Below are 20,393 nucleotides of genomic sequence, written 5' to 3'. Positions count from 1 at the left end.
AATATTTTCGGTTACTTTCAAGAAAGTGGTCTGGTTCTGGCCAAAGGTGAGTAATTAATGGTTGTGCCTATTAAGACCTTTTCTTAGAATCACCATATCTACAACATATCACAGTTTCAGTCATTTCTATCGAAATCCAGAACATCACCATGTTCCGTTACTTTCAAAAAAGTGGCCCTGTAGTGTCCAAACGGTCAGTAATAATTGTTGTGCCCATTAGGACATTTTCTCAGAATCACAATATCTACAACATGTATACAAGTCATTTTAACCTAAATACATATCATAGTTTCAGTCATTTTAACCTAAATCCAGAATATCATCATTTTCGCTTAGTTTCAAAAAAAATGGCCTCGTAGTGTCCAAACGGCCAGTGATTATTGGCTGTGCCCATTAAGACTTTTTGTCCTAATCACAATGTCTACAACATATCACAGTTTCAGTCATTTTTACCGAAATCCAGGCCATCAATATTTTCGGTTACTTTCAAGAAAGTGGCCTCGTTTTGGCCAAACGGTCATTGATTAGTGGTTGTGCTCATTAAGACCTTTTCTCAGAATCACAATATCTACAAAATATCACATTTTCAGTCATTTTTACCGAAATCCAGAACATGGCCATCTTCGGTTACTTTCAAAACAGTGGCCTCGTAGTGGCCAAACGATCAGTGATTGGTGGTTGTGCTCATTAAGACCTTTTCCCAGAATCACAATATCTACAACATATCACCGTTTCAAGCAATTGCTATGAAATCCAAAATAACGTTAAGTTCTGTTGTTTGCAAAAATGTGGCTCTATAGTTACCAAACGGTCAGTGATTGGTGGTTGTGCTTATTGATCTCAGGATCATAACAATTACGACATATCACAGTTTTACTGATTTTCATTGAAATCCAGAATATCACTATTTTCGGCTGTTTTCAAAAAAGTGGTCTTGTAGTGGCCAGATATCAGTGATTGGAGGTTATGGCCATTAGGACTTTTTCGGAATCACAATATCTACAACATCACGGTTTTAGTAATTTTGTCCAAAATCTCGAATGTCGTTTTGTTCGGCTTTTTTTAAAGAAAGTGGCCTCGTGGTGAACAAACGGCCAACGATTTTTGGTTGTGCCCATTGAGACTTTTTCTCAGGAACATCATTTCTACAACATAACACGGTTCCAAGCAATTCCACCGAAATCCAATTTCCATAAAGATTGTTCGGGGTCCTTTCTCATTTCGTAGGAGCATTGCCTCTGCAAAACTTCTCTGTGGAAAACTTCAAAACCCGTATTTTGTACTTTGAAGTCATCTTTGCATTGGCAGAGTTTCGTTTCTTTAATTTGGTTCTTTTTAAGTCAAAGGTACCCTTTTTTAAAAGGGACCCTTTGCCTCCTTTAACCTGTTCTCCGAAAGAAACAAAAAAACATGTGTGCATTTATTTTCGGTCTAGTATATATGTGCCAAGTTTGAAGAAAATCAGATGAAGAGAAATTCTTGTGAAGCTATCTCTTTTATACTTTCACTTTTTGGACTTGACAGGTCGTTTGCCCCGAAGTCTTCAATTTCTTTATTACCTCAAATTGCATTGTAAATAAATGCACTTGCAAATTTGCAATATTATATATTGTTATTTCTTAGCCGATACAATTTTCTGTCTCCGAAAAACAAGAAAGCACCCACAAAAGCAATTCCTCGAACTTTCTCCTAGAATTTATCATAAGAATGTTTTGTGTTCCCCTCTCTAAGAGATTTGCATCCCTTTTGACCTTTAGGGCCACTCATTGACAAAAGGTACTCACATGACCGCTACATACAGACATGCTCTTAGGTACGGTCAGGGATTGGGAAAGTAGACGATTTTTTAGTAATAATAATAATAATAATAATAATAATTATTATTATTATTATTATTATTATTATTATTATTATTATTATTATAACAATTAGGTTTACAACTAGGGTCCCATCTCTTTATCTTGTATGAGAGGCCCGCTAGTCAGCTAAGCCAATGGTGTTCCTTATTCTGTTTCTCTCTCTTTCTGTGTCGTGTGGATGTTTGTTTTGGGGTGTTAGGCTTTTATATTAAACCTTTACATTATATAATCTTTTTCTTTTTTACGAGATTTTCTTTTGGAAAAAGGAAAGAAACTGCTTTCCTCTTATGTGTGTTGCTTACCGTTCACCTTGTTTGAACTGCTTAGGTAAGATGATTTTGTAACTTTTATGTCATCCATTGCCATCACGATAATAAAATGGTAAGTCTTAACAATTTATTTTATTCTCTTATTTGCAGTTTGCCACACTGATATATTTGTAACAAAATTGAGGTTTGGTCCAACGCCTTTCGAATGTGCAACCAACCCAACCACTGAGCATTTTGGGTTGCCTGCTATTGCAGGAAAGGGATAATTGCAGGTGGTAATGCACTTTTGGAGTCGTGTATACATACCATCTGTATTATTCATTTCTTTGAGTTATCAATGGTGATGGTTGTAATGCATCTACTATAATATTTTAATTTCTTGAATCTTAGAAAACATAACAATTAAGCCTCTTAATGCATTATTTTAATATAAATAGGAAGTGATAGAGATGGACCACTTATAAGCCATAAATCAAAACCTATATTAGCTAGGGACAAGCGTTTTTAGGGAATTGATTTTCAACGTCTCTAGAAAATAGACCATCTAAATTTCCTATCTCTCTATTCAAAGCGAAAGTGTTAGGAATTTACTACTATTTCCGGTTTCGATTTTGGTTTTCATGCAGCAAAAACTGTCAGAGATATCGAGAAGTTTTCGGGAATTCATACAACGTCTCAAGAATAGGTTCTTTTTCTTTCGTTAACCCTGTATATTCAAACCAGAAGTGCTAGAAATCAAACGTTTTCGATTTTAACATCGATCACCATAAAACGAAATTGGTAGTAGATAACGACAGTTTTCGAAAATCGATTGAGCATCTCAAGAAAAATACCATCTTCACCTGTATCTCTCTACTGAAACCGGAAATGGTAAAACAATTTCAGTCTTCCGGTTTCAATATTGATCCCCATAAGTCCATAGAGCTCCCTCGGGGCTAGTGGATAGCATACGCGTCTTTGGCGCGGGAGACAGGTTTCGATTCTCGGCGCGAGATCATGTGGTTCGGCTCCCATGTTAAGTTGTAGATCCACGTCTCATATAGCATCGTTACTGAATAGGACGCTAAACTCTCTTCAAGCTTGCTTCTTTTTACCTTCCAATATCTCTGAAGAACAGATCCTTGGCGAGACTTTTTCTTTGGCAGTTTTGAATAATGAATTCTCGGTCGTTTTCTTCTTACACATATATTATTATTTTGCAGCTCGCTATCCATCACAACAGGGTAAATCCTCTCTCTATGTAAACTTTTGTTAGTTGATGCGACAAATAAACGAGTTTACTGTACACTATACAGTTCGAAATTCCATTTATAAGATGAACACTTCCCACACTTGAAAGCAACATAGATTTTCTGAAATTTTCGTACGTCGTTATCTCTAATATGCCTCTGCAGATAAGTATTCGTAGAGATCTATGAAGAGAGAAGAAACAGACGTCGCTGTTATCTGCTGAAAATCTGCATTCCAGCGGTTTGTTTGTCTTCGGGGACAACCTGAAGATCAAGCACATGACCTAGCGGGGGGCAGAGAACGAAAGAAACATACCTGGTTAGCCTCCTATCTGCTGTTCTGCGCTGTTGCAACATAAAGGCTATAAATTAAAAAGCATTTAAATGGAAGAAAATTAATTTTTAATTACCGAGCTCTAATATTACCCTATCAAGAAAAAGTAAAAGTGAACATGCAATATTAATACTAACAAACATTTGGACGAATTTCGAAATGTATAAAATAAATAGTTTTCATAATATTTTGGAAAGAAGTATGCTATGTTATTATATAGGGAAATCCCATCGCATTCCAAGCGTTGGACAAAGACTTAAGGATCCATAGCTCCATAACTATGGGACCTACCGTTGCCGAGTCAAAACTTCACTTAGGAACTAATATGTGCCCTATCCAAAAATACATGTTTAAGCATCCTAAGCTACTCACGTAACAATTTTATAGAGAGAGCTTGGCTACGGACACATAATTTGAAGTACTCTCCAACTACCTCGACCCGGATTCGATTCCCGGCGGGAGCTCATGTGGTTCGGATTCCACGTTAATCAGTAGGTCCACGTCTCATATAGCCTCGCTGCTGAACGGGACGTAAAACTCAAAATCAATCAATCAATCAATCAATCTCCAACTACCTCTATAAAAATTGTTCCGGAAGTGCCACAGGATTCTGAAACTTGGACATTTGGATAGCGCACATATTAGTTCCTAAGTGAAGTCTTGACCCGACTACGATAGGTCCCATAGTTTTGGAGATATGGACTTTTAAAATTCATTTTATCATGTTTTCAGCAGCCTATAACTCCAAAAGGAAGCATTTGTGCACCTAAGTTGGTCTATACTTTTCGTCTTATCTTGGTGTAAGGAATCACCTCCCAAACGTTGTCGGTGTTGTTTTGAAACACCCTGTATATAGAGTACATGCATAACAGGGAATGCAAACATGTTATCTACATGTATATCTGTATCCAAATGTATTACGATTCATGTTTCTCTCTAATAACTTCTTTTAAATGATTGATTTATTGTGATGTTTAAGTGGGACATCAACTGCAAGGTTATTTGTTCCAGGCATGAAAATCCCATTGGACAGGACACTGACACATAAAAGGTCCGTCAAAGTGAAAGCAATGATTTTTTTAAAAAAATGTATGACTTCTAGAAAGCTCTAAATGAGACGTAAGATCAATTAAATATAGAATAAAGCAAATAATTTATGGGATAAATTAAAACTGGGGTCATGAAAAAACTTCTTCTTTTTTAAAAAAATAGTCAGCCTAATTATAATGAAACAAAACAGCTAAAGTCGAAAAATCCTCAACTGCGAAACTAAAAGTGAGAAGCATGTCACTAAAAGAAGGGTTGTTCCCCAGAACCTGAATAAGATTGTTAGGCAATCTTGAAAGTTCTTAGGAATCTCAATACTTTGAACATTCTACTGTGTCTAATAATGTAACGACACAGCCTACACAATACGAACCGTTGAAGTCAGAACTAAATCGGAATGGGTGAAACGAAATCGGAATAAGAAAGAGTGTGACCAGGGCTGGATCCAGGATTGTCTGAGGGGGGTGCACCAATAACTACCAAACTGACCAATCACACTGAAACTCTTCAAAGTGACATGTGACAATATTCTTTACCCCTGACAACACTGGTGCATAGAACGGAGGAAAGTATTTTGCAGAATGGAGGGTTGCAAGTATTATGCAGGAAAAAATGTTCTCTCCTCCTGGGTTGTTTTCTTCTCTACTTGACAATGTTATATTGTTTTGCTTGGTGAATCCTTTTCCTTTAACCTTTAGAAAATCGACTTAAACTATTACTTTTGCAAAGCTCTGTTTTTTTTAAACCCCAAACTAAACATGATGGCAGAAAGTATTGCTATTTTCACTGCTAGCTTCTCATTTTAAATAGTGTATATTTACCACGAAGGGGAGCCCACGTGCATCTTTGCACCCCTCTAAATCCGTCCCTGAGTGTGTCTATACGCAAACGCGAAAGGATAATTTCATCTCGGCGATTATTGCGCAATGAAGACAGCCGCATGATCAAAATAAGTTTTAGAAAATAGAGAATCTGATTGAACGATGTTCTTCCCTCTTCTGTCTTCTCAATTCAAAGGCTCTTCTTGGAATTCGTCGCTATTGAGATTGCCGCCGCAAGTCTGGAAAGTGATACGGAGTTCCAAATAAGTTGTGTCTTTTGCAGGCACGCACCCAGAAAGTATTTTGGGACGGTCCAAGACTTCGAGGATGTCCCAATACTACAAACCACTACGTCTATGTAGTATTGAACGCAAGGATGTTATAAAAAAAAAAAAAAAAAAAAAAGAGGATCTGTCCATACGTATCTTCATCGTATGAACTCAATGAAGCCAAAAAAAACAACGGAGCATCGTCTGAGCCGACACGTTTGATTGGCTAATCTCGTTTCCGCCATGATTGTTGGCTCCAAACATTGCGATCTTAGTGGCGCGGAGTGGGCAGAGTAGGTGTGGCGAAGCTGTGACGTATGGCTTCACGATTTTCTTCTATGGGCACATCCTCTATTTTACAATATCCTTGATTGAACGGGTATTCTTAACCCGAAAAGACGATATGTAATTGTAAATTACTTCTACCTATATTTTCAGGGGGGAAAGTGATAGAACTAAATTGTTTTTACAAGAGAAAGAGTACACACGAAGTGTAACATCAAATTTTTATGCTACATTAATCATTTCCCTGTTAAACAACTATAGTTTTATTGAGAAAGTGTACAAAATGTATGTTTAGTTATGAAGTTTTCGGAAGGGATCCGGACCCGCTGAACCCACCTGTGAGTGCGCCTCTGGTATGATATATACTATTTGGAGAGTTGCTGTAAATAAAATGTGCTTCAGTTGATGTTTCTGGGTGTACAGATTTTCGGTATGATCTGGTTTCTGCTCTTTAGAGAGGGACTGGTACAAGACCGGTAGAGGCTAGTCCTGGACCTGATATGATGTATGATTTTCAAGAAGGACCCAAGTCATCAATATCTTGGAGAAGGGAGTAGATGTGACGTATGAAGTTTTCCTACAGAGGCAACAAGATTGAAAAACATGCATGAAGGAGTATACAATGCGTAAGCAATGATCGGTTCGGGCCATTCAGTTACGGGTTTATAAGCACTGACGCGACGATCATCACTTGCTGTCGTATCTGTGGTAGACTTGTCGTAATAAGGTAGAAATATCGTATTCTCTTTGTATGAAAACGGCACTTCTAATTTCAGAAACAGCAAACGACTCAAACGATAATTTAATATCAATGTGATTAAGCATTAATGATGATTATTATTGATTTTTATTGTTTAGTTCAGCATATTTATTAAGTTTATAGATTGTAATTGGTTAGGATATTACTTACTTAAGATTTGTGTAATGTACTTCATTGGTTGGATTTGAGTGTGGCGTCCCTTACAGCGCCGAGGCTATATGAGACCAAGACATACAGCTAAATGTGCGATCAAAACCACATGAGCTTCCACCAGGTGATTTTTTTTAAAGTTTTATGTATTGCAATTATTTTTAATGAATCTGCTGAATTTTCCAATTAAATTTTTTCTAGATTATTATGTGAAATCATATAGGCCTACAATTAGACCTCGAGAAGTCTAATTCCTTGATAATGCGATTTTTTTCAAATTCCCTTGAACTTTACATAACACTCATTGAAGAATTTCTCTTGATATGACCTCGATAACTCGAAGGTATCGCTCTATGCTTTTACGTAATTGTCATTATTACTAGTATTGTCATTGTTACTAATGTATACCATAATTGTGTTTCACTCATGTCCTGGGCTAAAACTAAGGGGGAACACGGGGCACGCCGTTCTCCCACTCCCAGAAAATATATAAGACGTCCCTCCACTACCTAAAAAAATACAATGGACCAAGATAGGCACGGGGAACGGTGTGACGTCATGCGTCCCCTATCTTTTCAGATCCACTTTTACTCCTGCTCATGTCCAGTATTTTACTTTTACTAGCCATCTCATTTAATTTAAAGAATTTTCACAACTTCGAGTTATAGAGGCTGAATTAATAAAACTTCGAGTTATAGAGGCTGAATTAATAAAACTTCGAGTTATAGAGGCTGAATTAATAAAACTTCGAGTTATAGAGACTAAATTAATAACATTTCGAGTTATAGAGGCTGAATTAATAAAACATCGAGTTATAGAGGCTGAATTAATAAAACTTCGAGTTATAGAGACTGAATTAATAAAACTTCGAGTTATAGAGACTGAATTAATAAAATTTCGAGTTATAGAGACTTAATTAATAAAACTTCGAGTTACATAGACTGAATTAATAAAACTTCGTGTTATAGAGACTGAATTAATAAAATTTCGAGTTATAGAGGCTGAATTAATAAAACATCAAGTTATAGAGGCTGAATTAAAAAATTTCGATTTATAGAGACTGAATTAATAAACCATCGAATTATAGAGGCTGAATTAATAAAACTTCGAGTTATAGAGGCTGAATTAATATAACTTCGGGTTATAGAGGCTGAATTAATAAAACTTCGAGTTATAGAGGCTGAATTAATAAAACTTCAAATTATAGAGGCTGAATTAATAAAACTTCGAGTTATCGAGACTGAATTAATAAAACTTCGAGTTATAGAGACTGAATTAATAAAACTTCGAGTTATAGACTGAATTAATAAAACTTCGAGTTATAGAGTCTGAATTAATAAAACTTCGAGTTATAGAGGTATCATCATTTTTCATGAGTATCTGGAATTTTTGTTGTGACCAGCTTGATAACTCGAACCTTGATTACTCGAAAAAACTCGATAACTCGAATTTTTGTCTATTCCCTTTAGCTTCGAGTTACCCAGGTCCCACCGTTTATGTTTGTTATATGTAAGTACTAAATATCACATATCTTTCTTTTCTCGTAAAAATCGTAAAAATTATCCTTTCTTTGCCTGTAAAACAAGACAGCTAAACTATGATTTTTTTTTCAACTTATGGATGATAACAAACCAATGTACGTAGAAGATTCTGTAGTAAAAACAAATAATCAAGTTTGCAGTTTAAACTACAACTTAATTTTTAAGTTCCCTTTAGAAAGTTAGTAACTTTAATGTTTTCTGTAGGCACTTTTACACTGAATCTATGGTAACTGCTTCTCTTGATAATGTTAGTTACCTCAACAACAAATGAAACCATCTCACAACATGAACTTTCACTTTTCTGTTTTGTATTCAGTGAGACCAAGCAAAATTACATTGTTATGTGTACTTAACGTAAAAACAACGGGAAAATTGGGCTTTGTTGTAGACATACATAAATGTAATAAGTTCAAGTCATGTTGGGGGGGAAAACAAGATATTGCAAAGTGTGCGTACTGTACGTATATGTGTGGGGATGGACTATGAAAGATGGGTTGATTATATGCCCGAGGGCTTAGTCCTTGTTTAGGATGAGAAAGGTATTATTGACGAAACTTTTCCGCTCAGAAAACAATGATACACATTGTTCTAAGCCAGCTTAAAATCAATAAACAAGGTCTCTGACCACAGAGCTTAATAATACAACTAAAGCGGTTCTTCTTCACTCGTTTTTTTTTTTTTTCACTTATTTAACATGTTTGTTATTAGGATGCGCTAATGGAGAATCTGAAAAGCAAAACAGTACAGCAAACTACACACAGGTAAAATTCATTACAGTACAAAATTCAGGGGAAAAAATCTAATTAAAAGTTACATAGTTTTAATTTCCGTAAGTACGTATCTAATTGCATATAATGTTTCATTATACAAATGTCAAGTCGTACAAATACTGACTCTGACTCTGGCAAATATATACATTGCTGACATTCAGCAACGTCATTCATGATGTGAGGTAAATGTCCTCCTGAGTTTGATATATATAAATGTATGCACTGTTTAACTTTTTTTTTTTTTTTACATTTTATATTTTACATTTTACATTTAAATAATACACTTTTTAACACCTCATAACTGTTAGAAATGGTATTTCCAGCAGGATTTCCATCGCTTCCCCAACTACCATAGCGATGTAGAGGCCTACATTGACGAACACCTACCAAACAGATGGATTGGATGAAGAGACAGTATCGAGTACCCTCCACGCTCACCGAACTTGACCCCTGTGGATTTCTTTTTCTGTGGGGGGCATGTCAAACACAATGGTTATTGCACAAGACCAACTACAATCAATGAGTTGAAAGCAGCCACTGAAAACGAATGTGCACAAATCAGTTGCGGATCTAGAAGGTAAGAACTGGGGCGGGGGTCAGCCAAAACCAACACTATGATAAATATATATAAACTTTAAAAAATTAATAAATATTAGCTTAAATTATTTTGGCACTGAAAAAACTGGGGGGCTTAGCCCCCCAGCCCTGGCCTAGATCTGCCACTGGCCCAAATACCAATTGCAACGATTAGGAACGTTTTGGACACATTATCAGCTGTGTCTGTACCACAATGGTCATCAATTTGAACACTTTCGATAAATGACTGGTTTTCACATTTGTTCACATTATATTTGAATTTTGAAACTTTCCCATATCATAATAAATATTATGATATCCCGTATCCCGTATCATAATATATAATTTAATCAGTAGTGTAGCGATACGTTAATAAGAAATGTAAAACTCTATTAACATTGTTGAATGGATTAGAGTTTAGCGCCCCTTTGAACATTGAGGCTATATGAGACGTGGATCTACAGTTTCACGTGGGATCCGAACCGCATGAGCTCAAGCTGAGAATCGAATCCAGGTCTACCGCGCTGAATATGAGTGTGCTAATCATATAGCCAAGAGGAAGTTCAACATTCGGTTGAGAATCTCGCCCTTCCCGCAAGATGATCATGAACTGATGCTACTGCTGACATTGGTTTTAAATTACACGTTTGTATAGTATGAGGAACATGTTGATTTTAAAATGATCATAATTGATAAGTAGACTTGCCAGATTTCTGAAGCTCCAAACCGGGACATTGTTAATATCAATATTTTATAGCGGCGTAGCATAGCGGAACGACGGTATGCATGGCCTCCCTGTTAATAAGAAAAAGTGCGCATTTCATTATGTATAAATTGTTTGCTTGTAATTATCACAAATATTTCCACTGCAATCTTCTGAATGCGCTCTCGCCTTATTTTGACAAGCGGAACCTACGCATGCGCGTCACTCAGATGGACATTTTCTGTCGTTCCTCCTGTCGTATACTATTTTCCTTGGGCTTCCAGGCCTACTGTAAGCATCGGGGTTTTCGTCTGCTTTCCGTTGATTGCGCATGCGCAACTACTTGCTTTCTCACTCCTTCTCATGCCTTGCAACTCTACATTATGATTTAGATATAAGCTGGCATATTCTCAAGTATTTCCAACTCTATCTATTTTGAACTAAGCTATAGTTTCTGTACAGAACGTACGTGCGCTAACGTCAAAACAGAAATGGCTAGTTCAATGCCTTTTTGAAGCATGTCGGTTTTTAAATAGTAGTATAAAAATAGTTATGCTTTAATCGTAATTAAATGCATCGTAATTGTAATCGTAATTAAAGGCAAACTATTAATCTTCATCATAAATACATAGTATGCTCAGTGGTGTAGCTAGAAACTATTTCAGGGAGCTCACACACACAAGCATAAATATAAAGCATTCTGTAGAATCACGGTTACCAATGTGATAGACCAATAGGGCCAGTACTCCCCGCTCCTCGCAAAGATTGCTTGGGCCCTTCAGTATCTGGATATCTGACAACGAAATACACACACAGAAACAGGCCCCCTGACTTGTTTCAAGTGCTTCCTATTTGCAAAAAAAAAATGAAATGAAATCTTTGAGTTTTACGTCCCACGGTTATGCCGGTTAGGCTAAAGGAGACGGTGATGATGAGTAATGAATGAGACGGTGGAATGAAGAAAGTGGGAGGAAACGGGAGAACCCCGAGAAAACCCACGCACACGGTGTTTGTCCACTACAAGGTTCACTTGGCGAGGGCTGGGATCGAACCCGGGACCCCAAGCACCAGAGGTGAACGCTCTACCACTGAGCCACCGCGGCCCCCAAGCTCCCTATTTGCATTTTCAAATGATATACGTATACACTTAGGCCATATTTACGAACGGGCGTCTGAGTTCCGGACCTAAGATGACAAATTTCTAGAGCGACTTTTTTTTTTTTTTTTTTTTTTTAGGACGAGATTGAAATATGGTATGCGGAGAAAGAAGCTGCCCACGAGAAAGAAATAAAGGGAACTATACTGAAAACAACGCTCATACAACAGTGGGTCCGAATTTTCTCGTCACAGCGGTAGTGGCAAGAAGGAGCTGAGACAATTGCTTATTGGTTTCTAACGTAATCCACACATTTGCTTCTATATGCCCCACTAGGCTACCAATTAGGAGGGCCTGGCCCCCCAAAATTTTTTATAACACTATATTTCCCCTTGCAATAACTATGTATTGCTGATTGCAGCAGTAGTGTATCGCACAAGTGACTAACTTTGGCATACCCATTTCGGAATACCCATTCCCATCCTCATTCCCCATTATCAAAAATCTCGTAGTAAGTTCTCAATTTAACAAGAAAAAATGAAAACTTAATGAAAATTTATAGTGTACGTTTTTCAAAAAAAAGTAATATAAGATTTTATTCTTATACATTACTCAGAATTCAAACAAACTTACACGATATAAATAGTTAACATTCATAAAATCAATAATAATAATAATAATAATAATAATAATAATAATAATAATAATAATAATAATAATAATAATAATAATAATAATAATGCAGAAATCAGTCTGAGGTATATAAAAATAGCAAAACAAAATTTAGCAACTAACTTGGAATCAAATGTTGCTTGTTTTGCTGCTAAATCCAATTCCTTACTAACAGAATCAGCACTTCTGAAATACGATGTTACTTTTGAGGAAATAGAAGCTGCTGACAAACTGTTCTTGTGTTTATTAAATTTCTTATATTCATTTATGTCTGAACGTCCATTATAAGCAATAGATAATTCCGATCCATATTGAAAACATTTCACATCTATGGGCCCCTTCAGTACAAACTTTCTTCAGAAATGGAAAATCGTTCTTCTGCCCATCATTAAGATTACACAATCTTTTAGGCATTGTGAACCAACTGAAACACGTCAACTATTTATAATATACTATAACATAACGACTAAAAGTGCCAAAACGTAGAACTTAAAATGGTTGCCAGATGATAGATCTAAAATATCACTAGACTACAATGGAAAAATCGCTAGAAGTAGTTAAATAACTTTGCAAATTTATCCATCTGACCGGGACTAAAAGTGAAACTTGCCGGAACGCTGGGATGTCCCCACAAAACGGGGATGTCCCGATCAAACCACAAACCTATTGATTTGTTTGTAAAATTATTGTTGAATTGGCAATGGCTTTGATGTTCTTGATGCTAATCCTTACATTCCCAACGTTTTGAACTCACGTTTACTTAGTATGAGTGCATTTCTGGGCAGTTTTCGTTACGTGTTTCCACACATGTGAATCACTCTGCCTCATCTGGTGTGCTCTACCGACACTTCAGGTGACTTTCTAGAGCATTTGAGTACAAATTCGCTACACTTAATACTCAGAATGTCACTGTTGGCCAGCATCCGTACCTGGCGATTATGCAACCACACACAACGGGCATAAAGGTGTACGCCATTTTGTATTTGTTCCAGATATCGACTTAATACAAATGAATTATTGTTACCTAGTAGAAACCCTATCAATTCATATCCATTTAGACCAATTTTTATTTGGCAGATTATCCGGGACTTCCTACTTTCCTTTGGGGAATCCCTTGCGCGTGCATGGTAGGACTGTGAAACATGCAAAATTCAATACCGTAGGTATGACTTCTTCAGTGAATTTTTTAACCAGCCCTCTTTAAGCTGGATAGTTGCTGAACTATTGGCGTCCGAAAATCATTTTCCCACGCTTTTAGCTCCTTGCAGATCCGAAACTATGTCCGATAGCCGCAAGTTCAAGGGAACTTTTTTTCTTGTCTCAGTGGAAGGAGTCACCTCGCAAGAGTTGTAACACTTTTTTTGCAAGACCAGATATATATATATACAAATGATCGAAAATGACCCATATTAGTGTCGAATCCATAGTTTTTAGAGTTGCTGTGCAGTTTAAATCCAAATTACAGGCCCGCAACTTGGGAAGGAAGAGATATATTTAAAAATACTGAAAATGACCGATATTCGTGTCGAATCCATGGTTTTTGGGGTCCTGAGATGAACATGAACATTTCTGATGCTGTTTAAATTCAAATTCAGTGCCCCAACTTGGGAGAGGGAGAAAGGGTGAATATATAAAAATGATCAAAAATGGCTGATATTAGTGCCGAATTCATAGCTTTTTAGGGGTGACTGAGATCAACAGTGATACTTCGGATGCCATTTAAATCCAAATTCAGCCCCCATTAGTACTCCAAAAAGAGAAGGGTGACATGTAAAAGTATTTGAAAATGACTGATACTAGTGTCGAATTCATAGTTTTTGGAATCCCTAAGTTCATTGGTGACAGTTTTGGTGCCCTTTGTACCCAAAATGAAGCTATTCTCCCCGTGCGAAGAACGGGTATTCTGGTAGTCTTTAATAATAAGGAACGGAAGTTTCACAAGTTAAATTCTTTAATATATTTGTCGCTGCTCAAATTTACGCATTTGTGCGCTGTATGTGTATATATGTAACGAAATTCCTCTCTCTTTTTGAGTTATTCGAAAAATATACAAATAATGAGCGATTTTTATCAGATACCAGAAAACTAAAAAGTAAAATTAAAAGCTGTTGCTTTAAATGTTTTTCCTGCTAGGGAAATACGTTGTATATATGCTGCAGACACGTTACAGAAAATAAGATTAGCATCAGGCGAAGAAATAGTTTTTAAATTATATTTTCCGGGTTTTGCCAATATTACCGAACAAAAGATTTTTTAATGGGTTCAAAATTTCCGGAAATTTTATACAGCACAAGGAAGATAAGTATCTCCATAAAATATATATTTGGTTTGAACATACTGGTATTAACTAAAATGATTCTGGCCCTGTTTTTAACACTTCCCTGCCATAAAACGCTAACTATGTAAGATTACTTAAGACAATTTAAATGCGTCTATGTTAATTAATCTAACTAGGATTATATTTTAGTATCTTTTGCAGCCATAATTCCATTCTATTCTTCATTAACTTTAAAGAAGTGGTGCAAATATATTTGTTGCCACAAAATTTCCCTATTCTAGTTCAAGAAACGTAACTACTCAATGATCTTAACTGTAAACTATTAACTATAAAATAGTTTTCATTTTAAAAGCATAATGTAGTAAAATATTCGAAAATTTCAATTTTTCTCAATTTTTCTGTTTTTTTTCCAAGTTCGGGAAAAAAACGATAAAAAACTGGTTTTTTACCCAAAATTTCAGTTTTTTTTCAGGCCTTTACAACACTTATCTCAACCACTCCGAAGATATAGAGGAATAAGGGGAAGGCTGGAGCTCAGATAGTTTGCGATTTTTTTAATATATAGCGATAGCGCAAGTAAAAGAGAATTTTAAAAGTGAAGAATTCCTTCATCCACGAAACTGTAGTAATACGTCGCTTTGGATATGAGAGTTACAAAACCGAAGAATCCATAAAAATTTTAGGGGAAGAATGCTTTCAAGGGGGAATGCCAAAATACCAGAGTTCTATTGTTGCCTGAAAGAGGCATATAAAGTGTCTATGTATAGGTTTCTTGGTACGCTGAATCGAATAAAAGCAACGTCACTCAAATAGAATGAAAAATGTAAAAAATGGTGGTCGTTCGCACTTTTCAAACCTTTATAATTTCTACAATTATTAACTGATCGGAACTGTATGTCATATACTATACAGTATATCGGGCTTACAGGTTTTCGTTTTTTAGGTGGAAGAGGCTATTTTTTTTTATTGATTCATACTTCACGTTTTAATATGTCACACAACTACACGCTGTCGTACTTACGCTTGCAACAATATGTGTTTATGTTTCATATTATTTGATTTGTTTTTCTATAGCGCTTTAGCACAGAATATGATCTTGCATTTTTGTTCACAAAATAACGTCTCTTGTTTCTTTGGCAATATAATTAATATATTTTCATATCATCTTTTCTTATTTTCTACGAACTAAAGACAGGGGCGTCATTTCAGACTTTGCTTTGGGGGGAGGCAAGAGCACCACCGACATAAGAATTTCAAGTTTCATACTAGTATATTAGTAAGCAATCTATTAACGTATATGTATTCCTCAAACTCTTGGGGGGGGGCAATTGCCCCCTCCTGCCCCCCCTAAATGACGCCCCTGACTAAAGACATGATATATTAGCAAGTAATATCATACAATTTTGTTCTTCGTGTCAGTGGCGTTTGATATTCCTCATAGACCCTTCTTTTTCCGTCCCCGCCACTCACCTCAACATTCAACACCACTTTTATACGCTCTGGTGAATCTTTCTTAACGTTTCAATGCAATTTTCAAACATATTCACTAGTAACAGCCGAAAATCCACAAAATACCAGAGAATTCGCTTTCTCCTTACCACTCTATCTCTGGAAAGGTTGAGCTTGAGGGTTTTTTCCTCTAATGGGTTTAATTGTACACAAAAACACTTCGTTTGCCAATGAAGGCGTCCACAATTTCGTGTCACACACGAATCGGTTTCCTTGTAAGTGTAATCACTTAATTTAGAAGTTTAAGTGCTAATGAAACTAATGATATATGTAAGAAATTAATGATAGAACTGACGGGGTACGGTAACGGAAAGAATCAGCTAACTGTCGAGGGAAAAAAAAAAACACGATTTTGTCCAGCATCTACGCCTAGCCTGATTCGAGACGTGAAATCCTTGCATCACTCAACGTAACCTATTTTCGTAGTACATTTCCTTCTAATGTCGATCCTGTAGCTACATACAAAACAAAGTGCTAGTCACACGGGTAATAAGGAACTAGAAATAGCGTTCAACGTCCCCAAACATCCTTGTTCCCTATTAACCTACTGAGGTTCATGGTGGCTCAGTGGTAAATTGCTTACCTCTGGAGCGTGAGGTTCCTGGCTCGACCACAAACAAATGACCCTGTTGTGGACAACATCGTGTTCATGGGGTTTCTCGGTTACTCCAATTTCCTCCCACATCCTTATTCCACAACTTCTTCCATCATCATTCACTTACTTTGCCTAAAGAATATATTCATAGGACGTTAAACTAAAAACTCTTCATATTAACCAAGTGAATATTCTCTCCTGAATGACAATATACAATGCCACGTACAAATAAACGATGCTGATTTGCTGTTAACACTGTATATTGAGATATATGCTTTTACAAAAAAAAAAAAAATACATAGATCATTAATTAAGACAAAGGAACAGTCTTACACATACTAAGAAATTGCAGGAATAGAAAACCACTATATACGTTAGAAGACCACAAGAAGATATTTCTTAATGCCATCAACAGATGGCGTCTATGTACAACGCTATTGAGGTATCAGAGCAAGTAAGTAGCAGTGAGAGTCCAGCTGTGGTGCACAATGGAGGTCAGTAAAATGGAATAGTGTTAGAACACCCTCCTTATTCACTCGATCTTCTCCTTCCAACTATGATCTTATTCCGAGAGAAAAACAGCCATTACGTGAGAGACGCTTTGCCACCAAGAAGGATATCCTAACAACGTGGTTATAGGCATTACACATCACACACATGATTTTATTCAACGCCTTACATATTGGTCGAAAAGAAATGTGGGCGCCGTGGAAGACTATTTGTTATGAACATAGCGCACTTTTCTTTATACGTTTTTTTTTTTCTTAATTTTTGCATATTTAAGTGTAGTCAAGCAATGAATTCGTATTTACGCAATTTTCGATTATCTCCTGCTGTTAGCTCCGGGACCAGGTGCAGTCTGCTGGTGTCATTAATGAGTTTTGAATACCGCAACATCTTTTATTATTATTATTATTATTATTATTATTATTATTATTATTATTATTATTATTATTATTATTATTATTATTATTATTATTATTATTATTTTAGTGACTCACACGGAAAATTGTTTTTCAGTTTCTTTTTATTTGATTGATTTGATTTTTAGTTTTGCGTCCCTTTCAGCATGGGATGTGAACTACAAGAGCTCCTGCCGGGAATTGAACCCCAGTCTCCCATGCCAGAGGCGAGTATGCTAACCGCTTAGCCACAAAAGAAGTTATGTTTTCTTTTAAGTGAAAAAAATTAACAATTTAATTTTATGGATTTCTTTCTCAAATCTATTTTCATACACCATACTTACAGAAAGTTAAATTTTGTGAAGTATAATTTAAATATTTAATCATCAGAATTTAAGTAACACTAAATTTATGTAAAATACAAATTTAATTTTAAAAAAAAAACAATGCAGATTTAACTACATCTGAAGACGAAATCATTACAATTTCGTAATTACAATTTCAGTTCATTTAAAAGAAAATAAGAAAAATTGAGGTCTCCATCCAGGTCTATTGGCTAGCGTCTTCGTCTTTAGTACTCATGGTTCTGGGTTCGAATTTCAGTAGAAGGACACTAGAAATATGAACCCATTACGGTGGTTCAGATTACATCTTAAACTTTAAGTTCACGCCTCAAATAGCCTCGGTGCTGAAAACGGACGCGAAACTTCAACGAACAAACAAACAAAATCAGAGAAATAATTCCTCATATAAATCAATTGGCTCTATAAAATAAAGACAGTGTAGATATTGAACTAGTCCTCGGGTAAACTGGTGCCAACCAACTCACTCGTTACCAGATGCATCCGGTTTTAACCGATCGAATGCGAGTTAAGGATCGTTTGTCCCGTATGCCCGTTTAGAACGTTTGACCCGTTAGGACCTTGACCGTATAACTCGTTTCGACCTTTTGGCCCGTTTAAACCTATAGTCCTTTTTGACTCGTTAGAACCGAGACCTGTGAAAACCCTTATATCTAATAGACTCATTATAAATGCTCACATGCAAAATACACCATTTTGGTTATAATATTCACTTGAAACATTTTTTTTAAAGATTAATCACAAAATATGTTGTTTTCTTACAAACTTCTAACATACTGTGTGGCCGTCGTATTCTAATGAATACGAGGGTGCACTTGCCTCAGCAGTACACATAGATAATTGCGCAAAAAGGCATTGTCAAACACAATTGCAAGAATCATTTAGGGCAAAAGAAACAAATATTTTTGATGAGAGAAAATTTATTTGAACAAAAACTATTGAAGTTGAGATTACAAAAGAAAATTTTGAACTGAGGGCTCCAATTGCAGGTTAAATGATAAAAGAAATGTTACATTGCGTTTGTCCAATGCTAATGCTGGTAGGCCATCTTCTTTGGTGTCCCCTGCCTTGGATTCACTTCGAGTCCATGTGGCCTCTTGTTTCAATCTGCTCCTCTATCCTAGCACCGGCTGCTGGAGCTCTGCTGCTTCCTACTACTGGAACTGCGAGAATGAGGACAAGTCCTTGCTAGGATGCGTGGAGACCAAGGGTGTTATAAAATAGAGAATCTGTCCATACAACAAAATCGTGAAGCCATACGTCACAGCTTCGCCACACCTACTCTGCCCCCTCCGCGCCACTAAGATCGCAATGTTTCGAGCCAACAATCATGGCGGAAACGAGAGTAGCCAATCAGACGTACCGGCTCAGACGATGCTCAGTTGTTTTTTGGCTTCATTGAGTTCTTATGATGAAGATACGTATGGTCAGAACCTCTATTTTATAACATCCTTGGTGGAGACTACACTGGTTGTTCGTGCTCCCGCCTGGTGGCCGCTTCCTCAATTGTCCCAATTGACGATTGGCACGCGAAGAGATTGTCTGCCGTCCACAACTGTAGGATTATTTCTGCTTAAAAAATACATGCAAAAAATGAAAATTACACACTTTACTCTTTGGCAAACATAAGCTTTTTCCTTTTTTTTCTTTTTAACAAATAGCGTTCCAAAGTAGAAGTATACCTTTGCTACTAAGTAGCAGATCTGCATGCATCATGTGCATGTATCATCCTGAATTTAATTTCAGATAGAGGAGGCACGGTGGCTCAGTGGTAAAGCGCTTATCTCTGGTGCGTGGGGTTCATGGTTCGATCTTCGGCCACGTAAGTGTGGTGGACAACATAGTGCATATGAGTTTTTTCGGGATACTTTCGTTTCCCTCACTTTCTCGTTCCACCAATTCCTCCATTATCATTCACTTGCCTTAATCATTGTCTCCTTTAGCATAAAGGGCATAAAATTTCATTTTAATTTCAGGTGGAGTATAAACTCTCGAATAAAGCTCCTGAATAGACTTACCTACAAAACAAGAGTTTAGGCTGTCTCTTCTCAATATGGAGGCGTGAAAGTGATGTCTTGCCTTGGAAAATGCTCCTGTTTCTACTTGTAGGCTTCCGTCTTACCATAAAATTCTGTCTCATTTCGGTAACAAAAAAAAAAAAAAAAAAAAAAACAATATCGATCCAACGGACGAGCGGTTCATAATGGATTCAATTTTCCGAATCACACTCTTGTAGCTTTCAAACCCATTTAGTGGACTTCTATTGCTCCAGCTTTTCTGTTAGCTATAGCCACTATTTCCATGATCTATAAAGTGGCTGGTATTTTATCACTAAACGTATAATTTTAACACAAAACACTGTAATG

This window comes from Thermobia domestica, chromosome 5 (genome assembly GCF_964235325.1).
Source record: "Thermobia domestica chromosome 5, izTheDome1.hap1.1, whole genome shotgun sequence".
In the NCBI taxonomy this organism is placed as follows: domain Eukaryota; kingdom Metazoa; phylum Arthropoda; class Insecta; order Zygentoma; family Lepismatidae; genus Thermobia; species Thermobia domestica.
Note: the sequence above shows the minus strand (reverse complement) of the source record.